Source organism: Rhipicephalus microplus, chromosome X (assembly GCF_043290135.1).
Source record: "Rhipicephalus microplus isolate Deutch F79 chromosome X, USDA_Rmic, whole genome shotgun sequence".
NCBI lineage: Eukaryota > Metazoa > Arthropoda > Arachnida > Ixodida > Ixodidae > Rhipicephalus > Rhipicephalus microplus.
This window is the reverse complement of record NC_134710.1, coordinates 401417224-401440958: the sequence shown is the minus strand read 5'-3', so window position 1 is coordinate 401440958 and position 23735 is coordinate 401417224. Positions and strand designations below refer to the sequence as shown.

Here is a 23735-nt window from a genome sequence, read left to right as displayed (position 1 = left end):
TCTTTCTTCTTTTTCGATGTTTTTCAAGCTCTTCAGTGGACAACCACCGGTTCTTGTATCTCGCACAGTCCCTGTAGCTCGAATCCCCTGGTCAGCCAGTTTCGTCAAGAGGCCATGCGAAGCGAAGAAGTTGTCAAAGTAGACTTCGCGATGTTTAGGCGCTTTCAGGACCGATACCACATTGCTAACAACCCTGATCCCGAGAGATGTCTTGTCATTCTTCTCGTTCCTCCCACAATATACTTAAATCGCATAGGGGTACCCATTCGAAGAGCACATCATCCATATTTTGTACCCAAATCGAATTGGTTTACCGCGAATGAACATTTTGCACAAGTGGTGGCCATAATAGGGCACCATTGACTCGTCGATGCTGAGGCTTTTATTGAACACTCCAAACTGGCGGAAACATTTGGAGATTTCGTCGTAAAACAGCTGAAGTTTGCCCTTTTTTCGCCTGCTTTCAACTGAGTGTTGTCAACAACATGAAAGAACCTTTTCAGCTGCCGGAACCTATTGCGGGCCATCACTGTCGCGACTATAGGCACACAAAGATCTTTTGCAGTGCTCCAATACGAGTCCTCAGATGAAACGGAGTGGTACCCGCAGAAAAGTAAGAGGCCGAAAAACTGACCTATGTCCGCTCCTGTGACGTCCACCACCTCCTCCTTTTGGAGTGCGTATCTTGCAGTTAGTTCAGCCAGTGAACCAAGGTACTCCGGAGAAATAAATTTGCTGAAAAGCATAAATGGGCTCATGTTTGCAAGATCAGGAAATGCCTCTAGCAACAACGGAGGACTCTCGCTGGGAAGTGTTTTGCCAAACGTGGCATGTTCACCCCATACTGGTGTATGGGAGCGCTTTGAAGTATTTGTTTTCCGAGCGTTCGTTGAAGCTTTGCGTCCTTTTCCAGAAGTGAATTGCCGCCCCACTGGTTTCTTTCGTCGTGGCTCAGGACTCGAACATGCAGAAGAGGAATCAACGTCTTCATCGCAGCATTGCATAACTTCAACGTGCCCGCAAACATCATTGGGAACAACTTCAGAAAAGTCGTTTTCGTTCACGTGCTCCTCGTCAGTATTATTGCCATCTTCAACAGGCGGCAATTGGCATGCAGACGCACCTTCGCGTTCGTCATCGGGAAGGCTGAACAAAAGATCAATTGCTGCCTCCAAAGTGAGGAAGCGTTGTGCCATGACCTACAACGAAAGTTATTGCGGTGTAAAGCACAGTACTACAAAAAGAAAACCAGCCGCAAGGTAGTTTTCTACCTACAATCACAGGGATTGATGTAGCTAGGCACTGTAGTTCAATGCTGCTCTTTCCACGTGTCTGGCAAACTCAAAATGATGCCCAGGAAAGCTTATGTTCAAGTTTCTGCCAAGCGCCGCCCAGCGGGCGCCATCGACAAGGCAGAAAAAGAAAAAGAACGAGGCGAAATGCTCGCGCGCGTCTACGCTGCGTTTGACACTGTGAAACGCCAATGTTCCAAAAAAGGAACATCCGCACAAAACTCTCAAGCTGAAAACTAGATTGTCTTTGTTATTTTTTTATTGTATTGCCGCGTAATCCCGAACTATTTGCCGATATTTTAGTTCTGCTTTGCTCACTGCAACATTACTTTTTCCAGCGGAATAATGCAACAAACATCTGGTGGTCAAGGAGCGCAAAATATGCCTGTTTTTTAAAATTTATCTAATGATTCTCTGTAGGTTCATAATAGAAATTAAAACTGCTATGTTTTTCACAAGCATCAATGAGTATGCGTGAACATAAAATATGAATATGCGATATATCGGAGAGGAAATAAAAAATTAGGTTTCATATGTTCCTATTTTGGAACATTGGCAAGTAAAAGGTTAAGACCTCGCGCAGGGGCGAAAATGCGGCTGTGGTGCTCCTCCTAACACACCCATGGCTGTGGTGTGTGTGTGTTTACATATATTTATGTATGTATTTTCCTCGGCTGTCAAGGATGAACGATGCAAAAACAGAGGAAAAAAATGGAAGAGCTGGATAAAGGACGCAGCGGGGAAACGATTCCGAAGAAACGCTTTGCGCCGCTCGCCGCCATATCGCAGCGCCTCCGTCGACTGCCTTCGCTTTTACTCCTGAGATCCGTCTGCTGCGGTGGTTTCTCCAGCGTGTTCGGCCCCGAAAGAATGGCGCTCGCTGTGTATTCCACGTTTGTCACTGCCACTTGTATATGGCTCGCGATGAGGCTCTTCTTTTGAGGCAGTAAAGGGTTAGGCGGGGTACACTCGGTGAATTTTCTGCACGCTTCGAGCGAGTAGTCCCAGGCGCGGTAAGGAATGCCGTCAAAACTTTGCGTTCTGCCAGTTCACAACCGCATTTTACAAAAAAAACATGGCTGATCCACGTGTCATAGAAGTCAGTGGAAAATGAAAATCATGCGTGTTTTAAATTCGAATTTTCGATGGAGGTGAAAACGCTGTTGGCCCATGTGGTCAGATTTGGGTGCACGTTAAAGAACCCCAGGTCACGAGGACGTTCCCTGTGGGCGGTGAAATAATAATGGTGAACCTTGATGACTGATTGACTGATAGGTTGGGTTTAACGAATGGCCAACCCGAAGCATGCATCCAATCTATGGCAATGAACGCTTCCCATCTCGGAAATGGGCCCCTGAATATTTCAACATGAAGCCTAGGTCAATAATAAATTATTATGTATTGTTTGGCCTTGGTTTCTCTCTCTCTTTGTTTTTAGAATCACTGGCGAATCGATTATTAATTTTCGTCCGAGTAGTAAGGATGCTCCTTCAGAAGTGACGAAATGGCGTTTCATTGAGCCCCGGCATTGTCGCGAGAAGATTACTGCAGTCATCTTAGGTTGTACTATTCTTGCTTTGACGACAAAGTTTGTTTTCCCACTATGCGAATCATACCAAGAAATGATGCAGAATCGACAGAGGTTAACATTTGATATTGTCACAAAACGAGCGTTTAAAAAGGGCGCACCGCCAAATTCTCGCGACGAAGCGCCGAGAGGTCAACGATAAAAAAAAGAAAGAAAACAAGCATCCAGAGACCCCCCCCCCCCCGTCGGCGGTCGAGCAGGCCCTAGAAGATTCTAGATAGAAAGGGGCGCGGTGATGCCGGGTTGAGTCATCCGTCGCGGATGGCCTTCGAACTGTCTCGCCCTCTCCCCAGCCTTCGCTGCGCAACGCGCCGACGAAATGATGAGAACTTTCTGGAATCTCACGCGGAAGGTATTTAATAGAGCAGCCGAGACGAGAGATCAGGAGAAGACGGAAGTTAGCGCCAGAGCGCATAGGGATTCCACCGTGTAGGCGGCGAAGGTTTTGTCCGTAGAGACAAAGCAGGAGAAGATGATTTCCACCTGAGGGGTGACGACTCGAGCTACAGGCAAGAGTGTGTGTGTTTACTGCTATCGAGCGAAGACGCGTGGAAACAGCTGCGTGTGTGAAGCCGACGTGTTTCCGGCGAAGAAGTTGAAGCTTGGAGAGTGGCCAATTGAAGACGCGAGGTTTCCTGAAAGAGAAACTTCGGCGAGGGTTCCTGGGAGAGAAACTTCGGGGGCAGCGGAACGACAACAACACTGGACTTTGAGTGAGTGTTTCTCGGAAGAGTATCATCCAGACTTTTGTTCCAAGAACTTCGGACTGAATAGGTTTTCTATCTCTTTAGTCTTTAAGTGTCTTGGTTGTTCAATGCATGCGACTGCATTGTAGTGTGTATTGTTGTCTGTGTCCGTTGTTTCGAGTGTGGCTTATTGTACTGTGTAGTAAGTTGTTTGATTGGTGACATATTGTATGCAACTATTGTGGAGTGTGCACACTTGTGTATTGTTTTCGATCTGCCATTATTGTGAATAGATTTTTTTTGTTTATCAACTCTTGGCTCTGACTTGTTCTTTGGGCCACAGCCGGCGTCCGCTGGTGCGCCAAAAAGGACCACTTCTAAATTGTCCACGCTTTCGTGGTGCGGTTCCGGGGGCCGATACTTCGGCCCTTGGAATTAGCCCGGCGATCGCCTCCCTAATTTACGGGACCTGTGACAATTAATCTGGCGTCCGCGACAGGACCTTTTGGTGCACAGTGTGTCCAAAGTAGTGAGAAAGAGCCTCGAGTTGTTGATAGTGCTATCGGAACGATTTTGTGTGTTGCTCAGTGTTCTCGTTAACGAGTGCAGGAGAGTGTTCCGATAGACTGATTTAGGCAGATACTTTTTGCACGCGGCAAGACTTTATTTGCGAGACACCATGGATCTCGAAAAGTTTGTCGCTCTTGGTGAGAAGATTGGTCTTTCTGGTGCCGAACTACGGAAGTGGGTAAGCCAGAAGGAGAAAGAGGCGGTGGAGAGAGAGAGGTTGGCAGCTGAGAGGGTCAAAGAAGAAAAGGCAGCTGACCTGGAAGAAGAAAGGTTGGCGGTCGAAAGAGCCAAAGCGGAAAAAGAAGCTGAGCTGGAGAGAGAGAGGTTGGCAGCTGAGAGGGCCAAGGAAGAAAAATCAGCTGAGTTGGAGAGAGAAAAGTTGGCAGCTGAAAGGGCAAGAGAAGAAAGAGAAGCAAAGGAGCGACAGCTGAAAAAAGAAAGAGAAGCGGAGATGGCTGAAAGGGAACGGCAGCGACAGCACGAGATTGAACTCGAGCGGCTCCGTTTGCAACAGCGAAGTGAAACTCCCGTCCAAGCTAGAGTTGAAAGCATCGAACGGGAAGATCATGGCTTCCGCTTGAACCCAAGCAAGCTGCTCGTAGCGTTTGATGAAAGGAAGGACGACCTTGACGCGTACCTTCGCCGATTTGAGACGATTGCAAGGAGCCAGAATTGGCCGGAACATCAATGGGCAACTGCTTTGAGTACCTGCTTGAGTGGTGAAGCGCTCAGTGTGTACGGCAGGCTGACGCCGACCGATGCAGCCAACTACGCAAAGGTGAAAGCTGCTTTGCTGAAGCGATTTAGATTTACTGTGGAAGGATTCCGGGACAGATTTCGGACAGGAAAGCCAGCTGATGGTGAGACGGCAACGCAGTATGCCGCCCGACTTTGCCATTATTTCGACAGATGGATTGAACTTTCAGGGACAGCGCAGGAGTACGATGAGCTTAGAGAGCTCCTTATTAGAGAGCAATTTCTTACTAGTTGCCACCCAAGCCTGTCGCTGTACTTGAAAAAGAGGAGAGCTAAGTCACTTGAAGACATGCTTGAATGAGCTGATCAATTCTTGGAAGCGCAAGGTGGCACTAATTTGGCCAAGGTCCAGAAGGAGTGTCCCGAAGATTCGAAGAAATCGGCTCCCGAAGAAAAGAAGCGTCACCGGAGAGCATTCCGCGATGTTTTCTGTGTAACCGAGTGCGTCATCGCGCGAGCAACTGTCGTACTAACTTTACGAGCCCTACGGTAGTAAAATGTTTTAAATGTGGTCAGACTGAGCACAAAGCAGACGCATGTCGAAACGGAGCGAGTCAAACTCACCACGTTTCCTGTGTGCTAGCAGCACCGAAATCAGATGATAATGCCGTCACCGACGGATTCGTAGAGTTGAAAAATGGGGAAAAAATTCCTATTGTGGGTGCTGTAATGTCAAAACAGTCAACCGGTGTTACGAAGGGAATGCTAACGCTGCCTGGAAAGGTTGCGGGCAAGAAGATTACGGTTCTAAAAGACACCGGTAGCTCCACGGTTATCGTGCGGAGAAATTTGGTACGGGAAAGTGAGTTGACAGGCAGAACGGAACCGGTTTGCCTAATTGACAGTACGGTTCGGATGCTTCCCGAAGCCGAGATTGAGGTTGAAACCCGGTACTTCAGCGGGAAGGTTACGGCTCTATGCATGACGACCCCCATGTACGACCTCGTCATCGGAAACATCGACGGGGTGCGAGGGCCGAATGATCCAGAATGTTTTGGGGAAGACCCGAAGATGGAGCCCCCGCCGACACAGGGACCGCGAGATACAGCGGAGAACAATCCCGCGAAGGATTTCACTCAAGCCCAAGGTGAAGCCTGGGCGCAAGAGACAGTGAATGAGAACATCATCGTATTGAATGAGTTCACGTGCTGGGCAGCTGGGCTTACGTCGGCTCGGCCTCAACTGACCGACAATGTAAAGATGACGGAGTCGGCCAGCCAGGCCAAATGTCGGGACATGAACAAGCGGGTGAATAACCGGACAGGATCGGTTGAGCGTCATGACCCGCTAGCAGTGTCGGAAGTGACAACGATGGCTGAGACGCCGCCTCAGATACCGTCGTCGGGAGGGGCTCGCCGGAACGAAACGAGCAAAAACAATAAGAAGAGATCGAGAGAGCACCGCAAAAAAGGGCGCAAGCGCCGCTCGAAATGCACCGGATAGGTGTCGAAGTCGATTTGGAATGTGTTTGACAGTGCTATAGGTTAAGTTAGTGTGATTGTTTTCCTGTGCCACAACTGTACGTCCAGTGAGTCAAAATGTTTGTTACGGTGATGTGATGTATAGTAATGATGTGAGTATAGTAATTGTTGTAATGGGAGAACTTTGTACATTTGTATTGTCTGGAATATGTGATGGAGTGTTGTACTCATGCACCTGTGGTTATATTTCATGTGTTGTGAGATTGAATTGCAATGTACATTTGTATTGAGTGATCTACTGTGAATGTGACGTGCCATGAGCAACGGACTATGTTACAGTCTTTAAGTGTGTGGTGACTGTTCGCGCTCGTTTGTGTGGTTCTGAATATTATGAGATAATATTCCTAAAGTGGGGGGCAGTGTCACAAAACGAGCACTCAAAAAAGGGCGTGCCGCCAAATTCTCGCGACGAAGCGCCGAGAGGTCAACGATAAAGAAAAAAGAAAGAAAGCAAGCATCCAGAGACCCCCCCCCCCGGGCGCGCGTCCCTCGCCCCTCGGAAGCGTGGATTCACCGACGGGCCTCCTCGTGTCGGCGGCCGAGAAGGCCCTAGAAGATTCTAGATGGAAAGGGGCGTGGTGATGCCGGGTTGAGTCATCCGTCGCGGATGGCCTTCGAACCGTCTTGCCCTCTCCCCAGCCTTCGCTGCGCATCGCGCCGACGAAATGATGAGAACTTTCTGGAATCTCGCGCTGAAGGTATTTAATCGAGCAGCCGAGACGAGAGATAAGGAGAAGATGGAAGTTAGCGCCAGAGCGCGTAGGGATTCCGCCGTGTAGTCGGCGAAGGTTTTGTCCGTAGAGACAAAGCAGGAGAAGAAGATGATTTCCACCTGAGGGGTGACGACTCGAGCTACAGGCAAGAGTGTGTGTGTTTACCGCTATCGAGCGAAGACGCGTGGCAACAGCTGCGTGTGTGAAGCCGACGTGTTTCCGGCGAAGAAGTTGAAGCTTGGAGTGTGGCCAATTGAAGACGCGAGGTTTTCCGGAATCGAAATTTGTTCGAGGGTTCCTGGAAGAGAAACTTCGGGGGCAGCTGAACGACAACAACGCTGGACTTTGAGTGAGTGATTCTCGGAAGAGTATCATCCAGACTTTTGTTCCAAGAACTTCGGACTGAATAGGTTTTCTATCTCTTTAGTCTTTAAGTGTCTTGGTTGTTCAATGCATGCGACTGCATTGTAGTGCATATTGTTGTCTGTGTCCGTTGTTTCGAGTGTGGCTGATTGTACTGTGAAGTACGTTGTTTGATTGGTGACATATTGTATGCAACTATTGTGGAGTGTGCATACTTGTGTATTGTTTTCGATCTGCCATTATTGAGAATATAATTTTTTTGTTTATCAACTCTCGGCTCTGACTTGTTCTTTGGGCCACAGCCGGCGTCCGCTGGCGCGCCAAAAAGGACCACTTCTAAATTGTCCACGCCTTCGTGGTGCGGTTCGGGGGGCCGGTACTTCGGCCCTTGGGATTAGCCCGGTGATCGCCTCCCTAGTTAACGGGACCTGTGACAGATATGTAATAAAGATTTGTCATTGTGGCCATTATAGCAGCATAATATTCCCTAGAAAGCAAATTGTAATATTAAAACGTAGCCCAATGTTTGGTATATTTTTTCTTAGACAATACTTATATTCTAACCGAAATTCTAAGATTCTTAAGCTCATGTCGTTTCCGCACATGAACTCTACGTCGAGATGACATTGAAGTGAAGCCGTTAATGAACTTCTAGTTATGGACATTAGGACAGTTGTTTGTATTGATAAGTTGTATCCTGTGGTGATTTATGGCAAAGCCGATTTGGGTCTTTTGTGTATTTAGAATTTAAGACATTGGCGATGGGTTCTTATAATATGATTCTGAGCTTCTGCGCAACGGTGCTTCCTGTATTCACGAAGGCTCATGAAATCTTAGTATATAAGTAACTGAACATTTCCAGCTATTTATTGATTCACTTCGGTAAATGGGTGTGCTGCCTCTAACGATATACTCGTGTCGCTATGTTCGTGCGTTCGGGTGGGAAGAGTGGCGCATTCTGCTGCGACAAGTCGCGTGCAGCGCATGCGCATGCATCTTGCGAAAGTGGTGCATTTCGTAGTGTTATATGCATACCAATACACGTATCGTGATAAATACATATCTTTGTACCTTACAATATATTGGGTACGGCCGCAATCCTGCATTCGCAGAGGAGGAAATAGCACATTCTGTTTGTTGTACGACAGCTCAGCTTTTTCAAAGACAATAGTCTCTCTTGGGGACCTTCGACGCAAAAACTTTGGTCTGTCTGTCTGTACGTTTGTCTCTTTTTTTCTTGTTCAGCGGCTAATCCTACCACCCCCGAGGGCGCATACAGTACACATATATACTACAGTGGGCAGAGCACGTCGTGAATCCCAAGCGCGCAGCATCATTGATTTATTTGTTTCCGATGAACTCCACGCACCAGACCACGCGCATCGCCGGCATTCGCATCAAATTGCGAGGAAACCGAGAAACTTTGAGATAAAAAAAATATATGAAAATGGCGAAGATAGGCTATATACAAAGAGGACTTGCCTAGGAGCTCCATGTATATAGGTCGCCAGGCCTTCCTTCTTGCAGCTTCGAAACACCAAGCATGGTGGCGCATCGGCTATGACGATGCACTGCTCAGCGCTATATAGAAAGGTACCAAGCCTTGACCGCATAGCTGTCAAAATTTATGCGCAAAAAAGGTCAGCCGAAAACTCGCTCATTCATTTTGACTATGCATCAGTTTATGACCCCTGGCACGCCCTTCCTGATTTTGTCCCGCTTCATGCGAATTATTATTATTATTATTATTATTATTATTATTATTATTATTATTATTATTTAGGTTGCTGATGTTGTCGTTGTGGTAGCGATAATGTGGACACTTCAAGCACACTTTTGCCGTTGGCGTCAACGTCGCCGGTATGTTCTGTATAAAATCCAAATTCATAATATCGCCCCGCACGTTGTACTTGATATGAGCAAGTGGAAGCATGCGAGAGATGCAAACAATCGCTGCTGAAGCAGAAAGTAAACGCTCCCGTCGTCTGTCATCACGCAAAAATTGCATCGTTAAGAGCCAGAAGGGTGAGAGCTGCTAACCTGGGATAGAAAATGATTACTTTCACGACCGAGTGTGTATCTTCAGATGGGACCAGCAGACGACTCGAGAGGGGAAAATGAGACGCGTGGAACGAAAAGGTACGTACATGTGTATACAGACCATAGACATGTAACGCGTTATTTCCGGCAAGGCAGCTTCGGACGCTAATTTACGGAAGCACGAAGGAATCGCAACGCACAGCCTTTGTGCAAGCTCGTGTAAATGCTGCCATGTTTTATCACGTGTTAACGTGGTAATTGCTTGCTTCGGCAGGCCTGTGGGTCCTCATGTTTACGACAGGATGATGGTGAAGCCCAGCAAGCTGCTCTTTCGGCGTTTCTCCATCATTACGTGAAGAGAATTAATTCTTGGCGAAGTCTCCCACAACACGTGCAGAGGATATCGAGCATCAACTATTCCAAGTGCATCGGACCTAGAGTAATGCAAACATAACGGTGCAGCATTGCTCCTACTGGAAATTGTTTCATAAGACATAGTGGCGTGATTTCATAGCTTTCACACGTCGTTACAATGGAGATTAACAAGTTCCTCCTAATAGGTGTATTTTTTATATGACTGGGTCTTTTGTTTTGAAGTTGTTTAGCTCGCTCACTCGAAAAAAAAACAACCACGCACATTTCAGTACAAAATAAAAGCTTACTTCCGAGCTTTCTTTAGTTGGCCTGCTGCTTAGCATTTGTGTGTTACCGATTCATGCGAATATACAAAGTCGACAAAAGAAAAGGAAGAATGCGCCGTGACAAAAAAATACTGGTTGCAAGTATACACAATCACGGCTATAATTAGGGTGGTACTACTTTCCTGGAGGCCCATTTGTTAAAAACTTGGTTTGAGTTAGCTAGAAATCTCAGTACAGGTTTTTATTCACGTAAATAACTTGCTCTTGCTGCGTGTGTGATGTGCGAAGGAGCAATCATACAGTGCATCAGCGATTAAAACAGAAGTTACTATAGGCTGACATTGGGGAAAAGCCTTGCGTATTTTTTCAGAAAGTGAACGGCCCCACGCTGTAGCCAGTATTATTTTTTCCGTATTGGCAATTCATCAATATCAACTGAATAGAAAGGCAGCTGCGAATAATTGTTCCTGAGCCCAGGACGAATGTTAACAGGACATTTTATTTCAAATCGAAGGGAAATCACGTTGAAAGTGTAAAGCACGAAGGAGATGTAGCGTATAAATACAAAATGTAATACATACTTTTGTTATATACCAATCGGTAGAACTCAGTGCAAAGAACTGTTCAGGCACTGCTCATATGCCGACAGGTCTGTGAAATGCACGTAAAAATGTTTATACAGTCATTTGTGGCAATAAATTACGGACGATAATACATTCAGTTATATACACTTGTCTCCACTGTTGTTCATACAAGACTGCTTAGTAAAGTTTAAAAATATATATTTATGGTTTTTGTAACTGACTGCAAAGGATCGCTGAGAAAACGACGAACTCGTTAGATACGTGCATTGAGTAGAAAACTTGAAGGACAAGTAGAGGCTGTATAGAAGTGATTCCTGGTGAACGCCCTTGCGTTTTATCCATTATAGAGGCGCGCCTTAAGAACGTTGAACGCAACTATGAGCGACAGTTACCACATCACATTGTCCACTCGCATTGCGAGCTCGCGCTATCGAACTCGTGCGCCGATCGCTCTTTCGCTTTGTCCACCAAGTTGTACTTTTTTTTTTCATATGTTGCACGCTAAAACCGACAGTAAATCACAGTGAGCCATTAAGGAGTATTATAGTTTAGAGAGAAACAGTGCCTCATATGTCAGTGTGCTCTTTTCTTGCTATTCTTTCCTTATCAAAATAAAGTTGAGACTATCCTGCTAATGCATCATCACTAACACGCAAGCAACGTATTTACTCTTCATAGATTGCATAAATACGTCTGTGGTGCGTCTCCGATGGTGAAATCACACCTTGTGCATTTATTGAGTAGCAGATTTGTGGCCTTTGAAAACTGTCGCCTGGGCGTGGATTTGGATACTGCATATTGTATGCGCACGACTGGACTAAATTGTTTGTAATGTGGCTTGTGTAAACGCTCCTAACAGGCGGCCACATGAACAAGCCTTGGAGTGTACGGCAACCAGTGATCACCAGTGCGCCCCTTTCTGATCCAAGGATGCCAGAACTGCAGTCTGCTTTTTGTTTTAAAAACTTTGCTCGTAGCTCCTATTTCTTACTTCATTTTAGGCAGATATTATATTCGGGAGCGCGGCACACAGAGATACGGCGTGATTAAAGGTCATGTCGCGCTATGAAGATGTGCACGCTCGTCGAGATTTCCCCGAGACAGTTGGGAAGGCTGCAATTTGAGGCAAATGAGGGTTGGAGGACATACAGTGCGTGCCACTTCACTGCGGTGGTCCGCGCGAGTCTATACCGTTTTGAAACTCTATTCATAAAATTCGCTCGTGGTTTATTTTCTCAAGCATCGTTCTAAAGGGAGTCCTTTATAAGGGGCACGCAAGTTTAGAGGAGCTGGTGTGAATCCGCGCGTTCTCGCAAAAGCCATTGTAAAGAGTTCTCCTCCTCCCCCTTTCCCCTTCACTCTCCCAATTTTTATATGCAGTTCGGTTTATATAATAAACGTCACACTTCTTCCTCCCAAACTTGGTGCTTCCCTGAAATCTGCGGCACAACCACGAGAGAAGCAGCCTTCACTTGGTACCGCACTGTGCGAGGGAATGGAGAGGCGATGCGATTTTCCTTGTGGCCCGTAGATTAAGCTATCCCAGTCGAGCAGTTTTGGTGGCGTTGCTGACAGTGATGCGTGTGCGTGCACTTGTAAACGTGCTCGGCTGTCGCGTACCCCTGGAAAAGCGAGCATAGGCTTACGAAAAAGCAGGGGAGGGGGGTGGGGTGCAACGGGGTGGTCGTCGTCTTCTTCACTCATGATGGCAGCTGTGCTCTTGCACGACGCATCATCTGGAATGACATATTGCTTGTTGGGAAAGAGCGGCGCGATGTTAGAACAAGCGCCCAGCCAGCAGTGACCCGAATCTCCAGCAGCCATAGCCAGCGGTTGGACCGCGCGCGTTGTATGTGTAGCTCCATGGTTGAGTTGGGTGGAGGCGTGGAGAGGGCGGGTGGCACACCACCGATCGGTGCTGTCGAGCGCGGTGGTTGAGTTCCGAGTGGCGTATGAGAAAATGCGCCGAGAGTGGACAGCGTCCTGCTAGAGAGTAGAGGCCACATTTGTCTAGCCCTAATCTCCAACCATTTGTACTTCAGGCATTGGCTGTGGTCAGTACTTTTTTTTGCTTGTGTCGTTTCCTTAGCTTGTGATATTTCAGCCCCGCGAGATAACTCCCCCACACTGCAAACTGAGCGAAATTTTATTTACGTTGACTTAGTCTTTGGAGCAATAAAGGAACTGGAGGTTGTAGCAAAGTGAAAGAAAAAGAAATTTTATAAGAGGCGTTGTGTTTGTTAGTTTTAGCTATTTATTTACCATTTACCGCAGTACTAGCGCCGACTGACGTATATAGAGGTGTATACACAACGCAGTGGCCTCTTGAAGTTGAATCCGAGCGATGGAGCCGAATACTGCACAAAGCCCCTCCACCGCTCACCACATAAAAACACACGCTCTCTTCTTAACACGTTATTTTTCCCGCTTAATCATATTGTGCCTTTTGCCCGCAAGGTTAATTTTGTTCTGTGTGCAAATGCAGGATAATTGAATACAGCGCTAAGCTCAGCTTCTCAGCCCACCCACTCCTATTCTACACCGCCGTATTAAAGTCGTATCAGCCAGTTTACAATCGAAAAGCGAGTATCTTCTCTATATTGATGTATACACTAGACAAGTTTGAAAATTAAAGCTCTTCTTTAAAAAACATATTTTAGACGATTTAAGGGCTCACAGCATATTTCATCACATTTGTCATGAAGCACATGTTTTCCACCTGATGCGAACGACACAAAAGTGCATCTGTGTGGCGAGATTCAACTGTATATGCTGTTTTTGACGCTAAAAAGTAAGCCAGCGTCGTTAAATCGGCAGCATATTTTTTCTTTCTTTCTTTCTTTCTTTTTTTCTTTTTTTCTTTCTTTCTATCTATCTATCTATCTATGTTTCTTCCTTTTTTCTTTCCTTCTTTCTTTTCTTCTGTCTTTCTTTTTTTCTTTTCTTTGTTTTTGCGTGGAAGATTATTTGCTATTGGCAGAGCCTATGTTTAGGCTGGAACCGGCCCTGGCCACGCAAGGCCTGTCGGATCGGTAGTTCCCGCCATAGAGGGCGAGTGTATCTGCATCATCTTTGCGAGACGATATTTAGAGCAATGGCACAGACAATGTGTGGATCGACCAGCGAAGTTGATTGCAGCTATGCGATTTTTTGAGCGCGCGGTTTCGGCGGAAAGCTCCTGTGTTTCGTGATGTCTGCCGAGGGAGGCTCGCTCTCAATTCCTCAAACTGCGGCTCTCATGTTCTTCCGCTCGGTAACTGCCGAAGCCAAGCTCTGTGCTTGGTTCCAGGCCTTTCCTCCTTGGTTTATTCAAAATCGCCCTAATCCATAGCGAAAGCTACAGCGTAGACTGCAGCGCCTTAAGTGGCCTAATGCTCGTATGTGAGACGGCTGGAGCACGGCAGATGCAGCGGTTTTGTAATCGAATAGCGGTATTTCGCTCTCTTTATTTTTGTTTTGCTCTTGACACATGCTTTTTTTTAACCTCAAGTACTTGGTTTCAGGAAAACCGTGTACAGTACGCGGATGCATTTACAGCGCGTTTTTTCCCTAAAACCAACGGCCCTTGAAACAAACTGTAATATTGGTGCCTTAAGCATATGATCTCTCCCGTACCTCAGACGTTAAAAGAAAGAAAGAAAGAAAAGAGATAACTGCAAGCTATCGGACTTAGTGGGACAGGAGGGGGTTTCGTAATGGGCGTCTCGTATACCATGATATGGTAAAAACGGCAATGCGCTGGGAGTCTTTCCCAGTAATTGAAACTCCGCGAGAGCCTGCTTTCTGCAACCATTCCCGTGCATGTGTGCATGACTGATCGTCTGCTTAATATTTTCATTTGCCGCTGCACTGATTGGCGCTCGCTGCGATCACTTGTGATCCGAGAGAGCGTAATCTTGCCTTTTTTCCCCCTGAATCTACATTTCGGTCTCTTGAGATCTAATTACCAGAACGAAGTTCTGTTCCTTATTCTCCGGGAAGGGAAAACGAGCTCTCTTAGCCCCGTGAGGGCTGATTCTATTATAATCGCATTCAATCTGACTGAAAGAAACTCTTAATCTCGCGTAATCTTGTTTAGCCTATAATGGGATTTGACGCTGTTTGTAAGGTGCATGAGCTGGAGTTTACTGTCCGAGGAAAACACCTCCACGAGGCAGGGCTGCATGACTGCACGTGCCACATAGTGACGTCAGCTCGAGGGGCGCCACTGTACGGTTGCACCATCCGAGTGAAATAACGATAGCTATATAGCAGCCGAGGCAGAAACAGATATGTCAGATTGGTCGCGCATGTCGTTCCGACGTTGTACTGGACGCGGAAAAGGATTATGCTGGGAATGTACAAATGACCAAGGAGACGTCGGGTGCGAAATTTCTGTACAAGAAACATGAAAAATTTGGCAGCTCGTTTATGCCAATAGAGATGGTTGGGAAGGCAAGTGGCGAGCTACGTACGAGATTTCTGCTTGCTACACTGCGCTTAAGTATCGAAAAAGGGGTGTAAGAGAGGACAAAGAGGGGGAAAGAAAATAGAAAAACCGCATATTCCACGGACCCTCATAGACTTTATTAAAAGCGAGGTTCCCTCTCGCGGCGTGTGGAAGACATTTTTGTTCAGTGCGCCGCTTACTTCGCGCCACTTTTTTTTTTGCACTTCCACTTTTAGTTCCGGTCACGTGTTAGCAGACACGGTGCACCCGGAACCACGGCCACGCTTCAAAACGCGCGGCTTGCCTAAAGCATGAAATCTAACCGCCATTGCTCCGAGCACACCTCGAGAGGAATGGCGTGTGTGTGGCTCCGGCTTTAGTCTTCGCAGTGTGCGCATCCGCGCACTAGCTCCAAACACACAGAAATTGCGGGTAATGCTTCGTTGAAAGGCGGGGGGGGGGGGGGTTATTAGCTCCAAATTGCGTAATACAAGCATGACCACTTTTTTTTCAGTCGTGCTCGTGCCGGAAAAAGTGAAACACCTGAATGGCCAGGCAAACGCTAACGCTTACTACAGGACAACGCACATCACTGCTATGTGCAAGCTGTGTACTTCCGACGCGTCGTGTACCATCAACTATACGTCATATTCTCAGCCACTCGAGGCCAGCAAACCCGTAGAGTGCTGCTTCAATATGTCACACTCCGGTCGAGTGGGTGCTGGACTAATTCATTTCGCACTGCGTAACATCACTCGATGAACAGTATATCCCATATACTGACTAGCAGAAACGCCAGAAACGGCAGCTCGGCAAGTGATGCCATAACCGGGGTGGCTGCTGCGCAAGTGTTTTGCAGCATGCCACTTTTGCATTATTTACGCGTATAGCTTGCTTGAGGCAGATTTGCGTAAACCTATAGTTACGGGGCTTCCATAGTGCGTGATATCATAAAGTGCGTCGGGGCTATAAATGTACATTCATGATGCGTATCTGTGTATAACGTTAAATCAGTGTGTCTCAATTCCACTTGATTAGTTATGTTCCTGACGTTTCATTCGGAATGCTCCAACTTCCTATACCATTGCGGTCTTAGCGAAACACCGGGATGTCACTTCATTTTTTTTCCAATCTGCACGAGTGATCCAGATTGCGAAAGCAATGACCTTTGTCTATAAACCCTTTCACTGTTTACTAACACAGACCCTTGATGACATCTGGTGTCCTCCGCCGATGTGCCAAAATAGGATCGGTTAACAAGAAGAGCTTTAGAAATTAGCCCGCCGAGTTTCTACACCTTATTTGTGTTATTTCGCAAAATATATTCAAAAAATTGCTCTTTTGAGCCAGATAAATGTCATACAATATTCTCTTGAACTTGACGGACGTTCCTTTTATCTGAAAAGCTAAAAACAAAGTTTTCCTACATTTGAAAGGAACTTAAAAACGTGCTTTCAGTTTTGACGTAAAAAGCTGGTAAATGAAGTGGGTGGAAGTTTCCTGAGGTACAACACTTGTGACCTTGAAACCGTCTGTATTCAAAACATTTTACACAAACAGCGCTGGCTATGTGCTTCGGAACACTCGCCCAAACAAGCGCGCACGTCTACACAGTTTCTGAGCGAACCAAGAAATCAGGGGGTCAGAAATGGAGTGAGCGATGTGATAATAATTCCTGGGCTTAGTTTATATAGTGACAGAAGTTATTCTGGAGTCTCCAGAATAATTTACGCCGCCCTGTGTTCGGTAATATTAACCTTAATTTATGCACACTGGATTGTCTTTTGTATTTCGCGTCCATCATAATGTACCCGTGGCCATAAGCGTGCTGTAGAGGGTTCCCCTCCATGGTGCCAGGGGCGAAGGTTCCTCGCAGCACTGCTGCCTTCCTATTACTAAGTCTACTAAGCCAATGTAAAGGGTGCACTTTGCGCTCCCCCTCCCTCCTTATAGGAACTGAAATCTAAAGGACATGGTGCTTCAGAAGAACTCACAACCATGATAGATGATATGGAGTTATCGTGAGTGCGTTGGTACGATAACCGCGCCGTGTCATTTCTGTCGAACTTTCTTGGGAGGGATTCAGTTCAAAAGACTTGGCGCTGGTTCACCCTAGCCAAGGAGTTTCGTTAGAATGATTGCCCCAGCGTAGTAAAAGTATGCAACAGACAATTGGTTGGAGTCGACATGCTGAACTCACTGCTTGGGCAACCACAGTGACACTTGAATTTTTACCCATATGCTAGACTTATCGGTAGTAGCAGCGTGGTTACTGTACTGAAGGGGGCAGGAGAAGCTTGGCAAGAAAGAAGTGCTACCGCTGGCTCAATTGAAAAGAGAATTGACAGAATGCTTTACCTCTCACAACAAGTAACTACACAAAAAGTGACCAGGAAGGTCTTCTAGAGAAGATATCGAATTTCAGGTTCAAGGCAAAAAAGCACGGAGACCGGCTGCACCATTGCCCCTCAAGGACGTCTGATGTGACCAAGTTGGCCACTGGCTAGTATTTGATGATAAGGCACGAAGATGTGAGCGGCCATCTTGCACAAAGAAGTCGTCAGTAAGATGCAGGAACTACAACAATTATCTGTACCTGAAAAACAACTGTTTCATTTCATTCTGCACATCGCGCTAAAAAGATCACCTCCCTCAATGCTGTGTGTTTGCCCATGGCAGCAAGACCGCTCCGACTTCTTCAAGGAGTGCCCTATTTGGCACAAAGCTGTAGCTTCTTTAATACAGCCATTATAACCCTGAAACTTTTTGTACACGTTTTGGTTCATTCAGCCAATAATAAAAGTTGAAAAAATAAAATTTAGAATGACTTTTTTCAAATTCATGCACTAGAGGGACATATATATATATATATATATATATATATATATATATATATATATATATATATATATATATAGCTCAGTGATATATATATATATATAGCTATATATATATATATATATATATATATATATATATATATATAGCTATATATATAGCTATATATATATAGCTATATATATATAGCTATATATATATAGCTATATATATAGCTATATATATATATATATATATATAGCTCAGTGATATATATAGCTCAGTGGTTAGAGCATCGAACGCGTAATTCGAAGGTCGTAGGTTCGATTCCTGCTTACAGTTGGTAATTTTTTCATCCACTTTTCTTTCTTCTTATTTACATTCCATTAATGTTAATAACTTCCCCTGTACATTCCTTGGCATTACTGTCTGTTATATCTCATTATTATTGTGTTAAAAACACGGAAAAACGAGCCCTTAGGTATACACTTCTTTCCCTTATTTCATTGAACGAGGGTCTCGTACTGGCAGACTTGGTGTGTTTAGGTTGTATAAGAGGGACAATTAATCAGCTGCCCGCTCATAATAAGTTCACGTGCTACGTGACGCCAAACATGCGCATAAGAGTGTTTTCACACTCGTTGTTTGGCTTATAGATGGCGCTGACTGTCGCTCCTACTTCTAAAAAAATTCACAGATAAACCCAAAAAAGTGGATGGAGGGAGTGCCGCTGTAATAGCTCAGTGGTTAGAGCATCGAACGCGTAATTCGAAGGTCGTAGGTTCGATTCCTGCTTACAGTTGGTAATTTTTTCATCCACTTTTCTTTCTTCTTATTTACATTCCATTAATGTTAATAACTTCCCCTGTACATTCCTTGGCATTACTGTCTGTTATATCTCATTATTATTGTGTTAAAAACACGGAAAAACGAGCCCTTAGGTATACACTTCTTTCCCTTATTTCATTGAACGAGGGTCTCGTACTGGCAGACTTGGTGTGTTTAGGTTGTATAAGAGGGACAATTAATCAGCTGCCCGCTCATAATAAGTTCACGTGCTACGTGACGCCAAACATGCGCATAAGAGTGTTTTCACACTCGTTGTTTGGCTTATAGATGGCGCTGACTGTCGCTCCTACTTCTAAAAAAATTCACAGATAAACCCAAAAAAGTGGATGGAGGGAGTGCCGCTGTAATAGCTCAGTGGTTAGAGCATCGAACGCGTAATTCGAAGGTCGTAGGTTCGATTCCTGCTTACAGTTGGTAATTTTTTCATCCACTTTTCTTTCTTCTTATTTACATTCCATTAATGTTAATAACTTCCCCTGTACATTCCTTGGCATTACTGTCTGTTATATCTCATTATTATTGTGTTAAAAACACGGAAAAACGAGCCCTTAGGTATACACTTCTTTCCCTTATTTCATTGAACGAGGGTCTCGTACTGGCAGACTTGGTGTGTTTAGGTTGTATAAGAGGGACAATTAATCAGCTGCCCGCTCATAATAAGTTCACGTGCTACGTGACGCCAAACATGCGCATAAGAGTGTTTTCACACTCGTTGTTTGGCTTATAGATGGCGCTGACTGTCGCTCCTACTTCTAAAAAAATTCACAGATAAACCCAAAAAAGTGGATGGAGGGAGTGCCGCTGTAATAGCTCAGTGGTTAGAGCATCGAACGCGTAATTCGAAGGTCGTAGGTTCGATTCCTGCTTACAGTTGGTAATTTTTTCATCCACTTTTCTTTCTTCTTATTTACATTCCATTAATGTTAATAACTTCCCCTGTACATTCCTTGGCATTACTGTCTGTTATATCTCATTATTATTGTGTTAAAAACACGGAAAAACGAGCCCTTAGGTATACACTTCTTTCCCTTATTTCATTGAACGAGGGTCTCGTACTGGCAGACTTGGTGTGTTTAGGTTGTATAAGAGGGACAATTAATCAGCTGCCCGCTCATAATAAGTTCACGTGCTACGTGACGCCAAACATGCGCATAAGAGTGTTTTCACACTCGTTGTTTGGCTTATAGATGGCGCTGACTGTCGCTCCTACTTCTAAAAAAATTCACAGATAAACCCAAAAAAGTGGATGGAGGGAGTGCCGCTGTAATAGCTCAGTGGTTAGAGCATCGAACGCGTAATTCGAAGGTCGTAGGTTCGATTCCTGCTTACAGTTGGTAATTTTTTCATCCACTTTTCTTTCTTCTTATTTACATTCCATTAATGTTAATAACTTCCCCTGTACATTCCTTGGCATTACTGTCTGTTATATCTCATTATTATTGTGTTAAAAACACGGAAAAACGAGCCCTTAGGTATACACTTCTTTCCCTTATTTCATTGAACGAGGGTCTCGTACTGGCAGACTTGGTGTGTTTAGGTTGTATAAGAGGGACATTTAATCAGCTGCCCTGCTCATAATAAGTTCACGTGCTACGTGACGCCAAACATGCGCATAAGAGCGTTTTCACACTCGTTGTTTGGCTTATAGATGGCGCTGACTGTCGCTCCTACTTCTAAAAAAATTCACAGATAAACCCAAAAAAGTGGATGGAGGGAGTGCCGCTGTAATAGCTCAGTGGTTAGAGCATCGAACGCGTAATTCGAAGGTCGTAGGTTCGATTCCTGCTTACAGTTGGTAATTTTTTCATCCACTTTTCTTTCTTCTTATTTACATTCCATTAATGTTAATAACTTCCCCTGTACATTCCTTGGCATTACTGTCTGTTATATCTCATTATTATTGTGTTAAAAACACGGAAAAACGAGCCCTTAGGTATACACTTCTTTCCCTTATTTCATTGAACGAGGGTCTCGTACTGGCAGACTTGGTGTGTTTAGGTTGTATAAGAGGGACAATTAATCAGCTGCCCGCTCATAATAAGTTCACGTGCTACGTGACGCCAAACATGCGCATAAGAGTGTTTTCACACTCGTTGTTTGGCTTATAGATGGCGCTGACTGTCGCTCCTACTTCTAAAAAAATTCACAGATAAACCCAAAAAAGTGGATGGAGGGAGTGCCGCTGTAATAGCTCAGTGGTTAGAGCATCGAACGCGTAATTCGGAGGTCGTAGGTTCGATTCCTGCTTACAGTTGGTAATTTTTTCATCCACTTTTCTTTCTTCTTATTTACATTCCATTAATGTTAATAACTTCCCCTGTACATTCCTTGGCATTACTGTCTGTTATATCTCATTATTATTGTGTTAAAAACACGGAAAAACGAGCCCTTAGGTATACACTTCTTTCCCTTATTTCATTGAACGAGGGTCTCGTACTGGCAGACTTGGTGTGTTTAGGTTGTATAAGAGGGACAATTAATCAGCTGCCCGCTCATAATAAGTTCACGTGCTACGTGACGCCAAACATGCGCATAAGAGTGTTTTCACACTCGTTGTTTGGCTTATAGATGGCGCTGACTGTCGCTCCTACTTCTAAAAAAAATTCACAGATAAACCCAAAAAAGTGGATGGAGGGAGTGCCGCTGTAATAGCTCAGTGGTTAGAGCATCGAACGCGTAATTCGAAGGTCGTAGGTTCGATTCCTGCTTACAGTTGGTAATTTTTTCATCCACTTTTCTTTCTTCTTATTTACATTCCATTAATGTTAATAACTTCCCCTGTACATTCCTTGGCATTACTGTCTGTTATATCTCATTATTATTGTGTTAAAAACACGGAAAAACGAGCCCTTAGGTATACACTTCTTTCCCTTATTTCATTGAACGAGGGTCTCGTACTGGCAGACTTGGTGTGTTTAGGTTGTATAAGAGGGACAATTAATCAGCTGCCCGCTCATAATAAGTTCACGTGCTACGTGACGCCAAACATGCGCATAAGAGTGTTTTCACACTCGTTGTTTGGCTTATAGATGGCGCTGACTGTCGCTCCTACTTCTAAAAAAATTCACAGATAAACCCAAAAAAGTGGATGGAGGGAGTGCCGCTGTAATAGCTCAGTGGTTAGAGCATCGAACGCGTAATTCGAAGGTCGTAGGTTCGATTCCTGCTTACAGTTGGTAATTTTTTCATCCACTTTTCTTTCTTCTTATTTACATTCCATTAATGTTAATAACTTCCCCTGTACATTCCTTGGCATTACTGTCTGTTATATCTCATTATTATTGTGTTAAAAACACGGAAAAACGAGCCCTTAGGTATACACTTCTTTCCCTTATTTTATATATATATATATATATATATATATATATATTTATATATAAAGAGAGAGAGAGAAGACAGAAAAGGTATGGAGGTTAACCAGATTACGCCCATGTGCTACACGCTATGCAATGGTACATTCGACAGGTATCCACGAGGCTCCCACTCAGATTAGAACAATACGGTGCGCTCGCTCTGTTGATCCGAGTCTGAGAGCGCGTGCCTGAACCGAATATGCAGCCGCTCCCTAGAGCACCTAAAGGCCGGAAAAGGAAACACGTCAACGCGTCGTCTGTCGCAAACAGGCGCGGCCCGGGAGTCACGTGATAACACTTCGCGCTCCGAGGTCAAAGAGAGACCGCTTCAGAGTACTGTGAGCTGTAGCGCGGCGTTCTGAAATAACCAGCAGACCATAGTTAGGACGCTCGACATCGACCAAGCAAACGTAATGCGCGCTTTGCCAGAGCGCTTGAAAACACGAGAAAAGACGCCTAGCCATAGCACACGTCCAGTAGCTGGCAACGGCACAACTGAAGATGCACCTGTAAGTCCGAAAAATAGTACCATCAGAGCGAATCAAAGCGATGGATGTAGGCGCAATTTCAGCATTTTGGCAACATCGTGGCCAGTGCTTCCATCAAAGCTGTCGAACACAACATCCTCAAAGGTCACGCCTCATTAAGTGTTGAAACCAGCCTCCGCCAAAGCCATGTCTGCAGTAGAAAATATAGAAAATACTTTAAACTGGGCGCCAGAAACGGCGCCAGCCAACAATGATGCCCAACTTGTAACCATGCTTAAGATGTTTGTTAACGTCGTCAGATCTCTCATAACTAGTCGTCAAACGCCAGCAGCATTAGCCGCACAACAGCTCTTGGAGGCTTTCGTTCCAGTTCTCGACAGTCTTCACTAAAAGAACATGAACACCCGTCACTAGCCCCGTCCCTATGTGCTGCATTGGAACGTCAGGTCTCTACGACCGTGCCGTTCTGATCTCGTTCCTAGGCTCCTTGCAATTAAGAATCTGCCGGATGTTATAGCTCTCGAAGAAACCAATGTGAGAAATGACGAGGTCAGATTTCCGGGTTACGTAGGCTTTCACAGCAATACCCGATGCACGGGGATGGCGTGTGCACCTTTCCAGTGTACAGACACCACGCATCCACCAAATACTTTGAAAGCGTCATTGTACATATGATCTGATGTTCATTTTGCATTGATTGACTCAAGTGACCTCTGCGACGCCGACTCTGAATGTGTATCAGTTGCTATTAATCTGAGGAATACAACTACGACTATGGAAAGCATATATTTTCGGCCAGCGCGATCTTCGGACATCTCACTGCTGGAGTGCCTGCTATCTCGATGTTGCTCATCATTTCTGTTGTGTGGAGATTTCAATGCTAATTATCCTTGTTGGTGTTGTTGCCCACAAGATAATTGTGGAGTGAGAATCAATGAGCTTCTTGTAAACATGATCGGCAGACCCTTAATGACGGCTAATACACGTTTGTCGGCAGAGGAAGGGAACAATTCATCATTGATCTTGCCATATCAACGAGAGATGTGCGTCTTGCTTGGTCTAGCGAAGCTGACCCATGGAGTTCA

General features: G+C 45.2%; 7 non-coding genes across 7 annotated transcripts; all 7 read left to right on the top strand.

The window, feature by feature from the left end:
* Nucleotides 1–18689: 18689 nt before the first annotated feature.
* Nucleotides 18690–18762, top strand: TRNAT-CGU (transfer RNA threonine (anticodon CGU)). The gene has a single exon. It is a non-coding gene; the product is annotated as a tRNA-Thr (tRNA).
* Nucleotides 18763–19149: 387 nt separating this feature from the next.
* Nucleotides 19150–19222, top strand: TRNAT-CGU (transfer RNA threonine (anticodon CGU)). Its single transcript has one exon. It is a non-coding gene; the product is annotated as a tRNA-Thr (tRNA).
* Nucleotides 19223–19609: 387 nt separating this feature from the next.
* Nucleotides 19610–19682, top strand: TRNAT-CGU (transfer RNA threonine (anticodon CGU)). The gene has a single exon. It is a non-coding gene; the product is annotated as a tRNA-Thr (tRNA).
* A 387-nt stretch (nt 19683–20069) lies between these two features.
* Nucleotides 20070–20142, top strand: TRNAT-CGU (transfer RNA threonine (anticodon CGU)). Its single transcript has one exon. It is a non-coding gene; the product is annotated as a tRNA-Thr (tRNA).
* Nucleotides 20143–20530: 388 nt separating this feature from the next.
* Nucleotides 20531–20603, top strand: TRNAT-CGU (transfer RNA threonine (anticodon CGU)). Its single transcript has one exon. It is a non-coding gene; the product is annotated as a tRNA-Thr (tRNA).
* An 848-nt stretch (nt 20604–21451) lies between these two features.
* TRNAT-CGU (transfer RNA threonine (anticodon CGU)) lies at nt 21452–21524 on the top strand. The gene has a single exon. It is a non-coding gene; the product is annotated as a tRNA-Thr (tRNA).
* Nucleotides 21525–21911: 387 nt separating this feature from the next.
* Nucleotides 21912–21984, top strand: TRNAT-CGU (transfer RNA threonine (anticodon CGU)). The gene has a single exon. It is a non-coding gene; the product is annotated as a tRNA-Thr (tRNA).
* The last annotated feature ends 1751 nt before the right edge of the window (nt 21985–23735 follow it).